This window comes from Polyodon spathula, chromosome 3 (assembly GCF_017654505.1).
Source record: "Polyodon spathula isolate WHYD16114869_AA chromosome 3, ASM1765450v1, whole genome shotgun sequence".
In the NCBI taxonomy this organism is placed as follows: Eukaryota; Metazoa; Chordata; class Actinopteri; order Acipenseriformes; family Polyodontidae; genus Polyodon; species Polyodon spathula.
The window spans coordinates 13,596,349-13,615,764 of NC_054536.1; the positions used below are offsets into that span (position 1 = coordinate 13,596,349).

At 36.3% G+C, this 19,416-nt stretch overlaps 1 long non-coding RNA gene across 1 annotated transcript; it reads right to left on the minus strand.

Annotated features, from left to right (window-relative positions):
* Window positions 1–12,675: 12,675 nt before the first annotated feature.
* Window positions 12,676–15,637, minus strand: LOC121312742. Its single transcript, XR_005949904.1, has 3 exons — window positions 15,596–15,637; window positions 14,292–14,907; window positions 12,676–13,022 (listed from the first exon to the last, which is right to left on the minus strand). It is a non-coding gene; the product is annotated as an uncharacterized LOC121312742 (long non-coding RNA).
* Window positions 15,638–19,416: the final 3,779 nt, after the last annotated feature.

Here is a 19,416-nt window from a genome sequence, read left to right on the forward strand (position 1 = left end):
GTTCATAGAAAACTGTGTAGAATACGGGTGGCTACAAGTAACGCATCGCCTGTATGCTACTTTTGTTTTCTTTTGGAATCAAAAGTCACACTTGCTTTTCTTTGAAAAAATCAATTCTAGACTTCAGATTCAGAATATTGTCATCCACGTCTTGCATTTCGAACCAGTGGAGCCCAGCAGTATTTCTGAGAGCTTCTGGCCCTTTTCCAACCAATTGATCGCAGTTTGTTTAAACTCTGTAGAGTATGAGTTCATATGCCCTCTTTTAATCATTTACTTCATTTTACCAATTTAATCGGCTGCTTGTTTTTGTTGTTGGGTTTATTTTTCATCCAGTTAGTATCAAAGTCTTTTTTTTTCCAGTGGGTCTCTTTGGATAATGCAATTCCTAGCAGCACACTAAACTGATTATAACTGGGGACATGTCAGACATATCAGAATGTACAGCTTTGCAGTGTCTCTATTATAGCAAGGGACTCCTGTACTAAAAGGTGCTGGGCGCAGATAAGGGGTTAAAAACATTCACTCTCCAGTAACTCTCATTATTAAAATAAGACATATCAATGCAGATCAGCTGTTCCGAAATACAAGGTTCTGTGGTTGAAAAAAACATGTTTTTTTTCTTATTATTATTGGCTTCAATACATGCTTCTAAAGGCAGAAATTATTCTAGAAAATTATACCATTAAGACACATCTCACTCTCCACCTGGTCTGAGGCACGTGTTAATTATGATGCTGGTAAGGGTAAATTAATTGCAAAATACATATTTATGAATCAGATGAATAATAAGTTAATGAGAAAATTAGTCTCTAAGGACAGGCTATTCTAACGTCATGATAGAGTGTTTTTTTTTATGCATCACCCAGAGAAAAACTGTTACGTTAAGTGCTATTACTGATGCAAAAAAGGAGACAGTAAGTTTTATGCATATGGACCAATGTGTCTTATTAGATTGTATAATTAAAAGCAAACTGAAGTGTTTCTCAGGTCATTACTGAAAGTGTAGTGGTCTGAGTGTTAATCAACACAGCTGTATGTTTCATTACAAAAGTAAAAGCAATTTATACCTGAGTGTCAATTTATTTTGCTCCCTTTGCCCTTGACTTTTGTAGTAACAAGAGACTTGAATATCATGTTTGCTAGTCTTTGTATTCCACAGTGTAGAATTAAATTCCAGAAGAAACTGATCTATGCATATTTAAAAATGTCATTGTCATTTTAAAGATATCTGTAGCAGATACTGATAATTAACGTTTTGTAGGGCACACATTGATCCAGATAATGTTATCTAATATATATATATATTTTTAAAAAATTTAGGTATAAAAGACTATTGAGCAAATTGATATATACAAAATTATATATATATATATATAATATATATATTATATATATATAGATATCTATATATTATATATCATATCTATATCTTTGTGTGTGTGGTGTCACGGATATCTTTCAAAAGTGTCTTTCAAAAGTTCACCTTTGGAAAATAACGGAGTCTCGGATCTTAATTTTAATATATATATATATATTATATATATATATATATATATATATATAAAATTTAGACACATCCTACCCCATAATTTCCAAGTGAAAAAAATATTCTAAAAATTTGCAAGAAAATTAATTAAAAATAAAAACTGAAATAGCTTGATTGGATAAGTGTCCACCCCCCTTTTAATAGCAATCCTAAATTAGCTCAGGTGTAACCAATCATCTTCAATATCACACACCAAGTTAAGTGGCATCCACCGGTGTAAAATTGTAGTGATTCACATGATATCAGGATAAATTCAGCAGTTCCTGTAGGTTCCCTGTGCTGGGTAGTGCATTTCAAAGCAAAGACTCAACCATGAGCACCAAGGCGCTTTCAAAAGAACTCCAGAACAAATTTGTTGAAAGGCACAGATCAGGGGATGGGTATAAAACAATATCAGAGGCCTTGAATATCCCTTGGAGCATGGTCAAGACAATTATTAAGAAGTGAAAGGTTTATGGCACCACCAAGACCCTGCTTAGATCAGGCCGTCCCCCCAAACTTGATGAAAGAGCAAGAAGGAGACTTATCAGAGAGGCTACCAAGAGGCAAATGGCAACTTTGCAAGAGCTACAGGCTTTTATGGCCAAGACTGGTCAAAGTGTGCATGTGACAACAATATCCCAAGCACTCCACAAATCTGGCCTATATGGTAGGGTGGCAAGAAGGAAGCCATTACTCAAGAAAGCCCACCTTGAATCCTGTTTGAAGTATGCAAAAAAACACTCTGGAGATTCTGTAGCCATGTGCCAAAAAGTTGTGTGGTCTGACGAAACAAAAATGGAACTTTTATCCTAAATGCAAAGTGTTATGTTTGGCGCAAATCCAACAGAGCACATCACCCAAAGAACAGCATCCCTACTATAACGCATGGTGGTGGCAGCATAATGTTATGGGGATGTTTCTTATCGGCAGGGACTGGGGCACTTGTCAGTATAGAAGGGAAAATTAATGGAGCAAAGTACAGAGAAGACCTTGAGGAAAATCTGCTGCCCTCTGCAAGAAAGCTGAAACTCGGATGGAAGTTCACCTTACAGTATGACAACGACCCAAAGAACACAGGGAAAACTACATTGGAGTGGCTAAGGAACAAAAAGGTAAATGTCCTTGAGTGGCCCAGTCAGAGCCCTGACATAAATCCAATCGAAAATTTGTGGCATGACTTGAAGATTGCTGTCCATCAACGCTCCCGAAGGAACTAAAGAAGAATGGTCAAATATTGCCAAATCTAGGTCTGCAAAGTTGGTAGAGACCTATCCCAACAGACTCACAGCTGTAATTGCTGCCAAAGGTGCTTCCACCAAATATTAACTCTGGAGGATGGAGACTTATCCAATTATGATCTTTCAGTTTTGTATTATTAATATAGAATTTTTTTCCCCAATAAAACCTTTTTCCCCCTTAACAATGTGGAGTATGGTGTGTAGATAAGTGGAAAAAAATCTTGATTTAAATGCATGAAACTCTGAGGCACTGACACAACAAAATGTGAAAAAACTTCAAGGGGATGTTGTCTTTCTATAGGCACTGTTTGTGTGTGTGTGTGTATATATCTGGCTCCTATTGCACACTGCTACTGTCCTCGTCTGTACAGGCTTGGTACTGTAGGTAGCTCTGCAACATTTCTATGACACCACTAACTGCAAAGTAATGTTAACAAAAAGCTCAACTTACCCACACATATACTAGTTTAGGGGCAGTTCTGTCACTGACACGCTAACACAAATTTTACATAAAAAAACCTAAAATATTATAAAATACTCTGCAGTGGGGCAATCTATGGGTGCTTTACAGGCACTTGGCTTGTCATTTATATATTTTTTGGTTTTGAAACCAGAGCATGTTATCTCAAACCGATAAAAGGATTACAGCCTTGCCAATGTTAGATTCATATTTTACAATAAATTGGTCTTTGAGGTTTAGTCATTTTCTGTCAATATCAACAGCTTTTCAGCTAGATAAACTTATATATTGATTTTGTTACCACCTCTAAGATTTGATTATAGTGTTTCATTTTTTAAAAGTTTTTTTTTGTAGTTTGTCTGTATTGTTTGTTACCTTGGTTAGTGTTTCATTCTTCAGCCATGTTGAATAATGAAGGCTTGTTTCCAAACAATAAATACAGTACCATTTTCCACTCTGATCTGCACAGATTCATACAATCTCCACTGATCATGCTCCTTAGAGAATTGAAAAGGAAAGTGAAAGTGATCCAGGGAGCTCAGAAAACGAAGCCGGGGGTATTAATATACTGTATAAAAAAATGAATTATTTTGGTAACTATCTTAGTAAAGTGAATCACTACTTCAAGGAGGCAGTAACCTAGCCCGGAGATAATAAAAAATGAATCAAATATGCTTTTGTATTTTGTAGGTCGTCTATGCTTTTGGAGTTATGCAACTTGTGAAAAAGATCATCCACATATAATATGCAGTTGACACTGAACATTATTTGGCTAGATTTTCAGCCTCTGAATTTTTTTTTTTTACAAGATGTGGGCCTACTTCTATTTCCTGCACCTATCCAAAACTTTAGAAAGTTCAGATTAAACAAACACTTGTTTTAATAACAAATTATGTTACCAGCGAGCTACCGAACAATTTGTGGTTGCCAATTTACTTATGGCTTCCCACATTTTTTCAATCTGATCTTTGTATACATGCCTGTCAGGAGGTGAGTGGTGTGGGTGACAAAGTGAATGTCTTATAATTACCAAAATAGTCAATTTTTAATTAATAATAGTCACTGTACTGTGTTATTATTTTGCGAAATTTTTTTGCTTGGGACTGAAAACCCGCTGTTTTACCCACATCCCCTGCACCCACCACATACCATTGCTGGTGTAGCAGTACAACCGGGGTTTTCAGTCCCAAACAAAAAAGGTTTCACAAAATAATAACACAGTACAGTAATCCAGAAGTGCATGGGAAAGAGCTACAGTTGTAGAACAGTGGTGCTCTGCAGTGCTGGGTTATGTTGTGCTGTGGGACTTGTGCTGGCTTCGTGGCTGCAGCTCCCGACTTGACAGTCCTCTGCTACACAACTAAACAAACAAAAACACAGCGCTGCGGCTGCGACCCCTTTTTAATGAGATTTGCAGGTCATATTCCATCTCTGTTATAATGCCCTAAGGCAGTGTTAGTAATGTGAGATGTGTTTGAATCGGCAAAGAGAGATCGAAATCATCATAACGTAACATGGCATATTATAATGTTAAGACTAAATAAATAGACCTATGCATTTTAGAGTTTGTGTGTACATCAACAGTGTAAAATATGTAACAAACAAAGTTTTTAAAGTGTTCTTAAAAACATGAGCATGACAGTGTCAACATAAGTCAACATATATGACTTTTCCCAGGGTGGGAGCCAGGGCTGCGAGAGAAATGAAACGTTGAGGCGAGAGCGAGAAGGTGCAATATGAACGTTCTGCCTTGGGAATAATGTGAATTGTGAAATTGAAGTGGCCAAGGGGAGACAAAGGGTTGCATTTACAGATTGATTTTGATACTTGGAAGTTATTAATGCAGAGATCTATGTGTGTCTGTGACCGTGGGGCGGTGCAGAGCTGTATTTGTGTCTGTCACTGCAGGGAGGTGCAGAGCTTATGTGTGTCTGTGACCGCGGTGTGGAACTTGGCTATCTTCTATTACTTGCCTTTGGATCAACGGGTAGAGGGCGTGACGTCACAAGGTGGCTGCTGTTTGAGAACCTGAAGCAGATGCTGTAACCAGGTTGTACTCTGGAATGCTGATAAATGGGGGCAGGGCCGTAAATACCTGCCCTGGGGCGAGCAATGGAGCCATTGAAACAGAATATGTAATGAAGGAAGGAGCGGAGAATGGCATGAGAGGCTGAAGGAGAAACTACAGTGGTGCTGAAGTGATTGTCTAAGCCATCTAAACAAGTGTTTATTGCTGACAAGGCATTGCTGGTGCTGCTGAACGAGCAGGGGTGGGGCGGCAAGTGAAATTCGGCTTTGCTGGGGTAAAATCGAAATTATGAAAATATCTTTAGTTCAATAGCAGTGAAAACTGAAAGTGTACAGGATGGGAAAGTCCAGTAAAATAGCAGTGTGAAGCCTGTTTTCCAAAAATTTAACTTGACAGAAAAAAACAACTCAGCAATTTCTTAGTACTTGCAAGCAGTCTAAATCAGAATTGTACTTGAAAATGTTCCCTTTCAGAAAAAAAATAAAATGAAATGATCTTGGAAAATAACCCTTACTGTTACACAAATATTAAAAGAAGAAACCATATGTGGTCGTTGGACTTGATTTCTGACTACAGGCGCTTGCTGTGGAGCACTGACGGCGGCTGATGCCCAGTTATAGGTGGGAACGTCAGCTGTTTAAAATGTACCGACGGTTGCAGATAGCTTGTGTGTTACATCCGGGGGATCAGGTCTGGTTGCTGGATAAAGGTCTGCATTAGAAGTAGACAGCACTGAGCTTCCATCTGAGAAATGATGAAATGGAGAAATGAATACGATATTTTGAGTAGGTCCAGCAGGGGGGAGAACAAGTCGCAGCATATACAGAACGCAAGACAAAGTAACTGGATTTAAATAGATAGTCAATGATGATAGACAGGTGAAATTAGTCAATAATGATAAACTGGTGAAATTAGGAAGGGGCAAAGCTCTGGCTCACGCCCCTCTGAATCCACTAAAGTTAACATGTGAGTAACTATTGATTATCTACTGGCAATGACCACTGCAAATAATAATATTATAAATTACTGAGTACAGCATTAACATGTATTAGGTTGTGCATTGTACTGGATAGCTTTAGACAATATGCAATTTAAGGTCTCATTTAAAGTGATAAAGTTTTTTTTTTTTGTGCACAGGAAGCATGAAAATGCTGAGCTTAAAATGATTTAAGATGACTTAAAGGACTGGGCATCTGCAATGTTCATAATGCAATCAACAAACATGTCTGTGACACTTTAATAAAGGAGTGAATATACACACTTGCAGTTGGAAAGAATGGACAACACAAAGTGAAGAAAAGCTAGGAACAAATTGTGAAAATAAGACAGTGGGAGTAACTGTGAAATCAGCCATTAGTGGACCTGTAAATTCACTGCTGGGAAGAGCAAATGAAAAAACTAACAATATGTGCAGCCATAAACTTGGCTTCTACTCAAAATATTACTACTAGATAACCTGAAAGACAACGAAGCACAAAATTACAATGGGAAGTATGCTTCTGAGCGCCAAGTGATTTATCTTGGCGGCAACAGAAAGCAAGTTACCATTCATGATGGTCTAGTCTGCATTGGAATTTCATGGCAGTGGCTGCTAGTCCCTAGAAACGAAAATGTTCTTAGGCTCTGGCAAGCCAGTTACCTTTTTTTTTGTTGTTCAAACTATAATTTTGGGCAATTGTAAACACACAGCATTTAGAAATTAAAAAAATAAAAATAGAATAAGATATTTTTTTTTTTTTTTTTGGAACTAAATCTTATTAAAAGATTTAATATTTAGTTACACATTTAAAAATATTTATTTTTACAACATTCATAAATCTGGAAAAAAATGTCAAAATATTAAAGCTATTTTTTACATATGACACCCAATACACACATGGTATTGAAATAATATTTCATAAATGTTCAGGGAGGATCCACCATTTATTTTTTATAAAAATCATAGTATTATACCCCTTCAACGTAGCACTGTAGCTGCATCTCCAAAACAGTAGCTGCTACGGCCAAAATGTACCCAGTGCCTAGTATAATCATTATTATGAACAAGACTTAGGGAAATTTAAGTCAGTAAAAAACAGAATGTTGTGTTTGTTTTTAGATTATTTGCTGGTGTAATCCAACACGGAACTGTCTTGTTATTGCAAGTGGCCAACATCCTGCAAATGCTTCAACCCCACCACTATCCACCTGTCATCAGCTTGCAGTGTGGCTGCTGAAGTAATTCCAGATGATGTAGACAAGTCTGCCCTGGATAACACCAATTAAATCACACAAACCACAGCTGACAGTTCTGAAACTGATCTATATGCTGGCGATTGGGTGATGGTTCAATTTGTTATTTTCTGAAAGATTATTAATTTTTTTTTTTTTTTTTAATTCATATTAGGTTTATTTCAGGATTTTAGATTTTTTTTTTCATGGTTGTTTATTATGCCTGTGTGCACACATCCATGAAACTAATTTTGTTTTAATTTATCAAAGAACTAAAAGAAGAAACACAACTATACTTTTTTAAAGTTGTTTTTTGTGTTCTTATGGGATCTGTCTGTTTCTCTGTTTGTCTTCGCAAGGGGTAACAAGTAAATAATCAATTACTGCTACTACATGCCTTCAGTGCATTATGATGAAACGGAAAATAGTACATCTCATCTGTCCAGTGCTTTTATCTTAACAAAGGTAAAATATTTTACAAGTTTCTTGCAGTTGAAAAATAGGTAGGTGTAGTGTCTCTCTCAGTACATTGGTTGAATTATTATGTAAAATATAGTAATGGGCTATAATAATACAAATATAATAAATAAGCATATTAAACAGTTAGTACAATAGGTTATATTTTTGTAACTACCCCCCCCCCCCCCCCCCAACACACACCCACATTGTACATTTATGGACTACTTTCAACAGTAGAACCACTGCAGTTATACTTATCTTACTTAGCTGAAACACCATATTTAAATGAACAATTAAAGATAAAAGGGTTTATTTTCTAACTTACCACATATAAAGCACTACTTTAAAAAAATTTAAAACTATAATAAAAGAAACATTTCAAAAGAAACTAGTGTGTAAACAGGTATATATGCACATACAAAACTGTAAAAACAAAAGTAGTTTTTAATCTAAAACGAAAGTAACATATCTGTGGCTCAGTTTCAAGATAGACCCGGTCAAAGAGATATATATATATATATATATATATATATATATATATATATATATATATTATATATATATATATATATATATATATGATATATATAATGAATATTGTAGGTTACATTCAAAATAAAAACATGTATTGTAAAAGGTGGTTCTAGTGTTAATAAAATGTAACTTTGAGATGTTCCACACACACACACACACACACTTTATTTATTTATTAATTATATATTATATAATGGTGTGTGTGTGTTGGAAAGGTAACCAGAGAAACAAGTAGCTAATGCGCCGGCATAATTCAGAATGTGCGCGACAACACGTGAATTAATATCTTTTGTTAAATGTTTTTATCTTCATGGCAACACATGAAGCTCTCCTCACGATATTCAGAGTCGTTCTTTACCTACTTAGTAAGCAGACAGAGACATTTAAATATCCCCTCCCCGAAATGACTATGAATTGAGTAATCTGCATTGGTACGGATGATTTTTTTTCCTAAATCAGAACTGCACAGCAACGCATTTTCTAAAAAGTACAGCTACAGGTTGTGAGGAAAACTGTCATGGCTTGTGCATGTAAACGCCGCCATTGTGTCAAATTTTATAATCTGATTTCGCAATGAAAGTGAGCAGTCTTACAATACAGTATAACAAATAAAAACAGCATTTTCCGACATTTAACAACGAACAGTATTTTCAACTAATGGTAAGTATTGCAGTATAATATTTGCAATGCAAATGAATGCCCATGACGTACAATATTATGTTTATTGATAAACACAATTCATCAGAAAGGAACTTGATAGGCCCAAGAAAAGTTTGAAACACATACAGTACACTAAGAAAAATATCCTAAGCTTGTCAACTCTCCATCGCCTTTTAAATGATTTACTCCCTGTGTGTTGGGTGAATGAAATGTGTTTTCACAGGATCCCTTCTCAACCAAATGTGAAACAACATGAACTCTGAAAAAAAAGTCACATCTCTGTTATCTATAGTACTGTTTCAGGAAGGAATCTGAACATTTCAAGCTCAGTGTCATCATTTTTTATTAAAAAAAAAACATGGTACACTAACCACAATCCCCCATCCCAGCACACCCTCTGTGTGCTTTCAGAAAATTAAGATCATTTTAGACAGCCCCTAATAGAGGACGTGTCACCAAAGACTTCTGTACTGATGGTCCATCCTCCTTCATTGTCTGTTTTGTATTAGCTTTTAAATAGACATTTTTTTATGTCAGATATGTTCCTCGAGTTGTATGCCTTCTTTTTATTCCCATAAGATGTTTAAAGGACAATGTAATGCAGCTGACTATGATTTGTCATATTTATAAGGATGGCGGTGGAATACGACAGGTACATTTTTGAAAATGTGTGTTTGTGCCTTTTTAGGTTGCAGATTCAATCAACAGACAATAGCACTGTATTGATACTTTCAATAAAAATCAGGGCCATAAAGTATTGTTTATGGTACTTCCTGTGATCGCTACGTGACTTTATAAAACATCATATTTGTAACATAAAAAATAACATAGGTGCTGCAGTTCATTGAGAAAATATTTAATCTCTGGGTTCTGGGCTCACGTGGTTTATGATGTCACACAGCCCCTCGATTTAAATGTTTTCTCATAATGCACATTGTTCTATACACACACACACAACAGTAAGATTTAATGTTTTATAACACGCAGTTAAATCCAGAATAAAGTAATTTAATGTACACTATAATCACCAATATTTTTTTGGTAATATAAAATTGAGAAAGGACAGAAGACATTTAAATAGAAATGCATTTACAGGTAGTATGTTCAGTAGTAGTGTTAGTAAATCTGCTGCACAAAGCAGTAAAGAAAATGTTTAGCCGGAGGAAGTGGTAGTCGGAAAATACATGCATGTGGATATCTTTCTTACGTCTTCTGTTTTGTCTTAGATAAAAGTTAATTTAACTGATATTATAAAGAATCAGGTGGAACAGATAAAGCAGAGCCTCATCACCACCATCTACTTTACAGTACATGCATCGTACTCATGTAGTTAATGCCCCCATCAACTTACAGATATATCACCTTCGTAGCAATTCAAAATGCAGCATATTTCATTACTGTAAACGGCCACAGGATTTAATTTAACCCCAATGCTCCCACAACATTACTTGCATGGTAGGAAGTTTACAGTTTCTATAATGTTTAACATTAGTAATGAAAACTGGAGCAAGCATTATAACTGCCCACTCACTGGGGATGTTTACATTTGTTTTACAAGGTGTTTCCAAAGTCTTCAGAGAGCTGTAAAATAGCATGAACACCCAAACACAGGTACAGTATTACACCTGTACAGTCGTTTCTGCAACCATTTTCTGAAATAAAATAACGATTACCGAAAATTGCCCTATAATGGCCCGATGCACTTACCAGTAAAAACTACCTGCTATCATAATTTGATATTCAGGTAATTTTCCATAAATCCCTACAGCCAAACAAGATAACCTGCTGTGCTTGCAGGTTACATTTCCACTCTACTGCACATCCACTAATACGCACTAACACACTAATGAGGCAGAACTGATCTGAATGTGGTTCTGAGACCAGAATACACTCTCATTGTTTATATTCCAGGGATTTGTGAGGACACCTATTTGGAACCTTTTGGAGTTTTGAAAAATATATTTAGTGTTAATTGATTCTTTGGGAGTGATGAAACTAGGGCCCTCCAGATGATAAATTAAACCAAATAAGCACCACTGTAATAGCTGAGGCAAATGTGTTTCTATATGGACAAGCCAGGTAAAATGCCAACTGGAGCGCTCTTAATCAACTTTTTTGTGAATGTTATAATAATAATAATAATAATAATAATAATAATAATAATAATAATAATAATAATAATAATAATAATCTAATTAATATGTGCATTTTATATGTGCTAAATGTGAATTTTACTAACTCACTAATGATTTTTTTTTATTTATGTTTTTAGTTTGCCTATGATACTGGTACTTATTTAGTCTGGAAATCCATGCTTAATAAAGCAGAGACCCAATCATGGGCAATTCTGTGTTCAAGAATCAGTGACAGCTTTGATCCCAAAATTACACTGCAATTGAATCAGCTGTCCTCAAGTCAAAGTGCAACTGTTTATGTAAAGTAAACATCAGCTCCAGAATACCTCCATTGATAGGGATATGCATCCCAACAAGAGACAATCTTATAAGAATCACAGAACTGATCTGAAAACCAGTTAAGAGACAGATATATGGAACAATGAATTATATTCAATATGGAAGTAACCGATACTGGAACCACTCGAGACAGGCTACATATATCAGTATAATAACAACACGAATGATGACATGACTTTGAATTTACAAATAATCCATTTCAATTGTTGCAGAAAGCAGTTGCACACAGCATGCTGTCTGACAGCGCTTAAGTAAATTTTAACAATAACATGCAATTGATGCCTCTAGAGGACCCTACTCACACTGTGAATGAATATTTTGCATTTTCTGTTCAGTTCCCATTGTGCCATAATGAGAATCCATTCTCAAGCAACACACAATTAACAGTTTTATTGAAAATTGTACCAAATCAAAATATCCCTTATAGAGGTTAAGCAAATGTTGGTTTATTTTATACCAAAGCCATGTTATGTGCAATAACACACTACAGGGTGTTTGAAAGTCCTGAAATATAGACTGCTCTGGAGGCTGTTAACTATTGACTTAAATGTGCCATAATAAAATAATATAAGTTTAATACAATTCAGAAAAATAAGTGCATAATGAAGTATTGGGGGCACTGGAATTCAGCCAGTATGCAGCAACGATTATATGCAGGTCTTTCCATTATGTGATAAATAATAAGGGATTTGTAAATTCTTCTTTTGTACTTGCTATTCAAAATCTTTATCTATATCTCCACATTATTCCAATATAGTCACCTCAAACGCTTTTAAAAATAATCTCACAAAATATTAGAGAACCCTAATGCTAAAAGGTCACTTTATTAGCATTTGAAGCACAACTCAATTTTTGTGAAAACGTGTGCAACAATTAGATGAAAAATGATCTGAGAGTTATTGCTTTTGGTGCTTTTACTTCACAATCTCTCTTTTACACAATACGTCTGCAACTTTCAAATGAAAAATAGTAATACAAATATGTATACATATATACAATATCTAATTTACAGCAGTAAGAATGCAAATACCTATATAATTTACTTCAAAGATTATAACATTTAAAAAAAAAAAGAATTGGAACTCACCGACTTAAACAAATAAGTCTTCTAAGGGTTTTTCTGAAAACTATGTAAAATACATTTATTTTGAAAGTAATTTTATATGAGGTAATGTTTGTGTTCAAGTATAAAGATGGATGAGGAGAAATAAAGTATTTTAACTTATTTACGTGGGCTTACTTCAATATGACATTACCTGCATTTTTCCAGGAGTTGCTGTTAAAACACATTATGTACATGCAGCATAGCCAGCTGACTAATCACCTATGGGACGTGGTTGCTCAATCAGTGAGTGTGGGTTTGACATGTTGTATGCATCCAGCCATAATTTTTGGAGCAAGAAGTCCCTGTCCAGGTCATTAAATGCTGTGAAAACACAAGTTTAGATATCACCAAATCTATGAAGAAGTCACAATGCTTTCCACCACCACCACTAACAGAAGCTTATTCTATACATACACAACATGAGACTTAATTTTACTTTAAAGTGTTACTGAACTCCCCGCAAAGTGTAGCAGGAAACGCATTACATTACCTTTGCTGTGTCCTGTGTTGTCTGTATCAGTGTTGTATTTTTAAACATATTGCCAACTCTTGAAGCATTCCACCAAATTCTTAACCATGGAGTTGTTGAGAATAAATGTATACCCTACATTAAACAATATTATCCACTAAAATGATTATTGTTTCCATGTTATAATGAAAAAAAATGGTTTTGGAGGATAACATGACAATACTTACTCTAGAAGATTTTGAAAAAAAAAAAGATGTCTTGAGATCAGTGAAGCTTCAAGTAAATTTGATCATGTAATTCACGCACCAAGTCAAAAAATCTGAGTAAAACTTAATATTTTAGATATACTATTATTTTAACAAGCGTAATTTATGAAAATATATTTTATTGTTGGTTACTTTAAATACTGAAATTATCCATAGAGACACATACATAATTCTAAACTGACATCACAAACGTACAGAATATTTCAGTGTACAACGAGAAACACTGTGACTCAACCAATCCATAATAACAGCTGGTCTGAGTACCCCTCACCTTGCCAGCCTACTTTCTGTATGTGCATTTTAATTTGCAGGCTGTCAAAGTTCATTACATTCAGGGGATTCAAAGGATTCACTTGCATGCTGCAGTACACAAACAGGTTGCGGTCTGCGTATCTGTGCCAACTCAAAAATATCAAATCAGGGGGAATCTATTTCATAGCAGATTCATTCAGATTTTAAGCATAAAAAACCCCAAAACAAGAGGAGCGTAACAGGAAGGAATGACAGAAATTCTGTTTAAAAATGGTAATGACTTCCATTCCAATTAGTGTGGCTGCATAGCAAAACAATTGTGCACTTTGTGATAAAAGCACATTTGGCACACATGTAGACTAATATATTAGGAAAATAATTAGAAATAGGGCCACTTGAAATTCTACCTGTGTACACATGTGCAGCAATTGTAAAATGTGTGCATATTTCAACTTGTGGTTACACGTTTGTACATGAAAATGACATTGCATTATTATTATTATTATTATTATTATTATTATTATTATTATGATGATGAAGCACTACATTAAACAATTATCATTTGTATAAAGATGATTCTAAGAAAACATACATTTTACTCACCCAAGTTACATTAATGGTACAAATATCTTGAAATATCTTGATATATTTATGCACTGCACCCTTACAAATCACGTAATCATCAACACTGCTCGAGTTAAAGGAGTGTCACTTGCCGTTCCTAGAACATTTTCCCTTGCATAAGCAGAGAGCTGGGCATTGGAGGGAGGCCTTGCACTTGCATAGTTTGTGGCATCCTTTCTTGCACCAACTCACAGCAGGGATTGGAAGCTTCAGGAAATGTCGTCTAGCGTGGCTCGTACAGTCCTCACTATCAGTCCATCCCCAGCTAGTCGGAGAAGGAAGCACAGCCTGTGGGAGCAGTGTTAGACCTGACACATCACCACCCTATTAGGCCGACCTCTTGACGTGCTGCTCCAGAGCAGCTCACGTTGGTGGAATTCATTGAACAGTTATTCTTTGCAAAGAGCTTCTTTCTGGCTTTGTCCAGATTGGTGATGGTGCTTGTTCTGTCATGCATTAGGATGATGAACCTCTCAATGACTTGCATGTAGATTTCTTCAGGGATACCAGTGGGTGTGCATGCCAGTTCCAGCAGCTCATAAGTGAGTTTTGGCAGTGAGATCCACGTAGGTGATGGGAAGGTATGAAATTTTCACTGTATGATAACCGTTAAAAAAAAAATACAGTGGTAACCTTAATATCACCGTATACAGTACATCATGCAAGTTATCAAGTAAAGACTCAAAAGAAGAAAGACGAATGTAAATCATTTAAATTACCGTAATTCACAAAAATAAAACCAACAAAACAAAAACACATCCCTTCATGGAATGATTTAAACATTTGGTATTTAGTATTTTACTATACCAAATAACTTGGTACATTTCGTTTTTATAAAGACAGTAAGATTAATAAAAAATAAATAAATAAAACTGAAGTTGTACACTCTCAGTGTTTTACCACAACTGTATTAAGATCTATTATTTGCTGAAAATGACGTGGTGCTGTAGTTTGTGTTTTAATGTATCAAATTAAATAAATAATCAAATAAATAAATAAATAAATACGTTGTTTAGCTGATGGCAAATAGGATTTGGGAAATGATCGGTCTTCTGCTTAAAACACAAACATTTACCACAGGTTATTATTTAAGAGCAGAGCTGAGTCGTTTATTTTTTCAACCGGATAAATAAAATACGTCTGGCACAAAAAAATAAAAATAAAAATACTAAAACATGTTGTTAGATTTACATTTACGACATTGCACAAGTAATGATTATTACACATGTGGAGTTTGTAAAAAAAAAAAAAAAAAAAAAAAAAAAAAAGACTTCTTCACTTACCTTAGAAAATTGGAATACTGTTACAGCTAGTTTAAACAAAACTACCTTGATAATAAGTAGGCTATCCTGCTGCAGTCGCGGGTCTGTGCTAGTTTTGTTTGAGACATTGGTCGTGTTCTTACAGCGCAGATTTCCGCAGTTCTGTACAGTGCTGCACAGAATATGCGCCGTAGACAAGGAAGCAAGGAAACCGTGAACAGCCCTGTCCACAGTATATTAAATAAATAAATAATTAAAAAAATAAAACTAAACAATGTACTAAATCCGTGATAAGTTATGTATAATTTTACAACAAAGTTAATGTGACTCTATTACATTAAACTGACTTATTCATCCAGACAAATGTAAATATAGCACGTTGAAAATGTGTGTACGCCGAAGGTTTGAAGGCGTTTCTCTAAAAGCTGCGTACGACGTCAGAAAGACAGCAGCCAAGAGCAGCCGGCGCAGCAAGCTCTGGGTAACAGAACGCAGCAATTGAAATGTGTATTTTTGTGTTGTTGACCGTTTCCTTTAAAACCATTATAAAAATACAGTATGAGTTCACAAAAAATCTTCCTCAGACACTTGGCACTTGAAAAAATGCGTTAACCGGTGTATAACAGAATTACGATAACTGCGGTTTAGAATAAAAACAAGGAATTAATACCGTAATGTACCTAAACCGCGTTCAACCCTAAAAACCGGTATACCGACCCATCCCTAGTTCCAGGTAGCCCAGGCTGTTTTCTTTCCATGGCCCTCAAAGGCTGACACTGTGTTTCGCCACGTCAGTGCCTTAAACATCGGAAGAGCATATGACTTCCCTGGTCCCAGACAGTAAGCTAGGTCACTGGCTGCCAAGTAACAGCAACTCTTCCCTGTTCCAAAGGCTAGCCATAGTTCATCATCGGCTGGTAGTGTCTGTGCTACCATCACAGCCAACACCACAACATCAGTGTCAACAGTGCGTACTAGTATGATGTGATGGCCCTGCTGTGCAGCCTGAGTTATGTGCAATAGCATGCGGGTGCCTGCTTCTTCATGGCTGCATGGAGCGAGTGAGTCTAGATCGTGTTGTGGTGGCATACAGAGTACTTGCTCCCCATCAGTGACTACCAGTTCCTTGTCTTCTTCAAGAAATGACTGAATGATTACATTGGAGAGAAAGCTGAAGCGTTCACTCTTGTTCCAGTTAATGTGGAGGAAGTTCTGCCAGTTTTCCGGTATGGCACCAGACCCAATAACATGTCAGTGCACCCCACCAGCGTTTTGCCCTGGCTGCGCCTTTCAGAGATTCAGCTACCTAGCTGTCCCACACCAAGTCTAGGCACGATACCTTTCTTATTTGAGCTGAGATGTATGGGATGAACACTTGCTGGGTATGTCTTGGCAGTACCAGGCTTCAGCATCTGAATGATGGCAACTCCATTAAGGACTAAATTGGTTGCACTAGGTGCCTCAGACTGGGTCTCCAAAAGTTCTTCCAGTCATATTAGCAGGTCACTATTGGTCCTCAAGCAGAGTCTTCCTGCCTCAGAGAGTGCTGCAGGACATATCTGATTCTCATGTCAGAAGAATTCATCCAGGTTTCCATCTCACATCTGCCACCCAATGTACAACCTAGAGAAGAGTTGCAGATCACTCTTCATGGTCAGCTGTTGTTTGACTTTGTTCATAGCTTTGGGTGTGGAGTTGCCAAACAAGGGTAGCTTGTTGCAGTAAATTACATCATCAATTGGCTTACTTGCTTCTATGAGGCATGGATGAGGGGTTGCCAAGCTCTTCAGTCACAGCCACGAGTGAAAATATGTCTGTACACTAAATGTTTGGTCATGGTGACATGTGTCTGCTTAATTGTCCTGATGCTCCTGTGAATCCTTAAATTCTCTAATCACTCTCGCAGCCTCTGACCCAGCAACCATCCACAGACGAAGTGCTCTTGGGTTGTCTGTGAGACCAACCGTCTCTTCATCACCCTTGATGCATGCATTGTTCTGCTCATGTGCTTGATCAGTGGGGATGACTGAGAACAGATGCTTGGTCTTCTGTGCTGTGAAGTGGCCATGATTGAATTCCTTGGCCACGGATGGGTGTTTCTGGCGCAACTCAGCCATATCTCTCAGATTCACAAGGATCCACTGGGCGAGTTCTGTCAGGGCACCCAGGTACATAGCAGAACTGATCTCTCGCAGGATACACCAGCATACACAGTTCCGTCACAGTTGCCTAGTAGTGGAACTGGGTGCACTTCTGCTCTCTTTCATCACACCAGGTATCAAAGCCCAGAGAGGCCTGTCCATCATCTGCATCTGTGAGACTGTAGTGATCATGGGTACAGTGCTGCAGGAAGTACAAGGCGGCAGCTGTGATCTGGTGTGCTTGTCTTGTACGTGCGATGAGGGTTGCGTGGAGAAAGGATTCTGCTTTTCCAGCCGTGGCAATATCTCCTTGTACAAATGCTTGTACCCAGCCACTTCCCTCTAACATCACCACAAATTGATCTTCTCCATACTTCTCATGCCACCTCCATTGGATTTGCTTTGCGATAGCAAATAGTGGCAAGTGTCAAGACTGGTGTCTGTCCTGTATTCAGATGCTCAACAGCATTCTTGCTAATAACACTAAGTTAAGAATCATTAATTAAATTTGCATTGCATTAAAAAGGGTGTTTACAATGACTGTAATATTTTAGAATGGTATTGTAGAAATGTTTCAATTTTAATGTAGCCCGCTGTAGATGCAGCTGGTGCATTCCACTTATCATCTCTCTGAAGGTGGTTGAATGTAGTTATTTGTTAAATGTTTCCAATTTGATTCCCGCATAGAACGCTTTTTTATGTGCTGTGCTAAAGTTGTGCAATAGGGTACTGCAAATGCTAATTCAATGTATTTCGTTTTTGTTTTTAACTATGTACTTTGTTTTATGGTTACCCCTCCAACTAAACTTCAGTTTAAGATGAACTTCATTCAAAGTAAAACAAAATGTGTCTGGTAAAACATACAATATTTGACTACAATTCAATTTATTAAAAAAAGGGTGTTACTACTATAATTATTGTATAAGTATTAAAAACGTGTAATAGTGGGATTCAATGCTATGATATTAAAGACTGAAAGCTAAGGCTGTTGATTGAGCTGCACAGAGAGTTCAGCTTGCTGCTGAGATTTAGTGATTTTATGATTTTATGTACTGTTATATCATTTATATAAAAAAAAAAAAATAACAAAAAAACATTATAAACACAGTAAATTGTTTCGATATTATTCAATGAAGTCTGTTGTGAAATTCCTGAGAATGTACTTTTGACATTTGTGGCCCTTGCAATGTTTGTTCTGAAGTGCGAACAGCAAGAGATAAGGAAGCACATTTCTGTCTCAGTGAAATGATGATTCTTCAATTTACCCCTGCATGTGTTACACAGTTGGCACATGCATTTCCAAAATCTACACAATATTGTAATATAATGACAAATGTTGTTGCAAACATGTTGTCAAGTGACTGGTATTTTAAATGTAATTTTGAATCTCATTAGACTTCTTTACTTTGATTTATATAGGGAAAGAAATCATCTGGCCCTGGATAATTAGCCAAGATTAGCCAATAGCTGTTTAATTACGGTGCCAGATTGATGACCTTGATAATGATTTTAGAAGAGTAACATTAAACACTCAGAAACCATAGGGAATGTATTACAAGTGTTATTTTCTGATTATTATCAGTACACTTAGATTATTGGCTAGTTCACAACATATTTTAAACTTGTCAATGATGCTCAGGTTTTTACTTGTGCTTATTCTCGATCTGCCCAATTTGCTTACATCTGGGCAATGAAATAACA